This window comes from Hyla sarda, chromosome 2 (genome assembly GCF_029499605.1).
Source record: "Hyla sarda isolate aHylSar1 chromosome 2, aHylSar1.hap1, whole genome shotgun sequence".
Classification (NCBI taxonomy): domain Eukaryota; kingdom Metazoa; phylum Chordata; class Amphibia; order Anura; family Hylidae; genus Hyla; species Hyla sarda.
The window spans coordinates 493950713-493951882 of NC_079190.1; the positions used below are offsets into that span (position 1 = coordinate 493950713).

The 1170-nt window shown below is 51.0% G+C and overlaps 1 pseudogene; it reads right to left on the reverse strand.

Moving 5' to 3' along the window:
- Positions 1 to 286: 286 nt before the first annotated feature.
- On the reverse strand, positions 287 to 354 carry LOC130359729 (U6 spliceosomal RNA; annotated as a pseudogene).
- Between the last annotated feature and the right edge of the window lie 816 nt (positions 355 to 1170).

Genomic DNA, 1170 nt, shown 5'->3' on the forward strand with positions numbered 1-1170 from the left:
GCCTGTCCACTGCACGACACATGAAAAAAAAAAAAAAAAACAGCCGAAACGTCAGCCCTTAGTGCACCCGGGGCACATATGCGGGGGCACAGATACCACACACCCTCGGCGGCCAGAGACAACCTGCAGGAAAAAACTCCGCCCGGAACCACATTCCACGTGGAACAATCAGGAAACCAGCAAGGACCGTAACCAGGGCACCTAGCGAGCCCCGAAGAAACCAAAACAGAGAAAAACGCAATCACACCCTGACCACAGGAAAGCAGCAGACCAACGCCAACGCGGCATGCAGAAGCCATGCTAATCTACTCAGTATTGTTCCAATTTTAACATATGTGCTGCCGAAGCTAGCACCAAATATGGAACGCTTCACAATTTGCATGTCAGCCTTGCAACAACAAACCACACCCCCACAAGCGCAGAGCACAGGAGAATCGCCCTCCGGAATACCACCACGAACAGAAAAACTCACAAGGCAAGGCAAACAGAGACTCAAGCGAACCTACCCCCGGAGACTCAAGCGAAACCTACCCACCGAACACATCAGCTAAAGCACCCAAAACGACATACAGAAGTCCCATGCCTACCAGAGATTGGGAAAATTCGGAGAGATAAACCAAACAAAAGGGGAGAAAACCAAAAGAAACAAAACCGTAACTGGGCGGCACCCACCTAATCTGAAAAAGGAACAAGCCGCAGGAGCCAAGTCTGCCAAACCCGGCCACCCAGAGCGTAAGGCCAAAAGAGCACTCACCGCAGAAAACATTTATTTATTTTTTTTTTACTTTTTTATGATACCCTACCAAAGCACCCTGAAATAGAGGAGGAAAGCAGGATTAGAACTCTGGTCTCCCACACAATACACATTCAACTGATGGCTGCTCAGACCACTGACCTACAGCCAGAACCCAAGAGGAGACGTACTCAACTCCCAACCAGAGACCAAACTCAACATACACACAGAAACAAAAGGACGAACACTGCACAGAACGCAGCCATAAGCACACTAACCGGGGAAGGGGCCAAGCCCCACATCAGAACACCCACCAATTCCAGAAGATGGAGAAGCCAACAGCTGGAAGAACCATTTCACCACCGCCGCAGACGTGGGACAAGGCAAGTCGGAGACCGCCGGGTCGCGGGCACTCCGCCACCACACTCACTACCCCT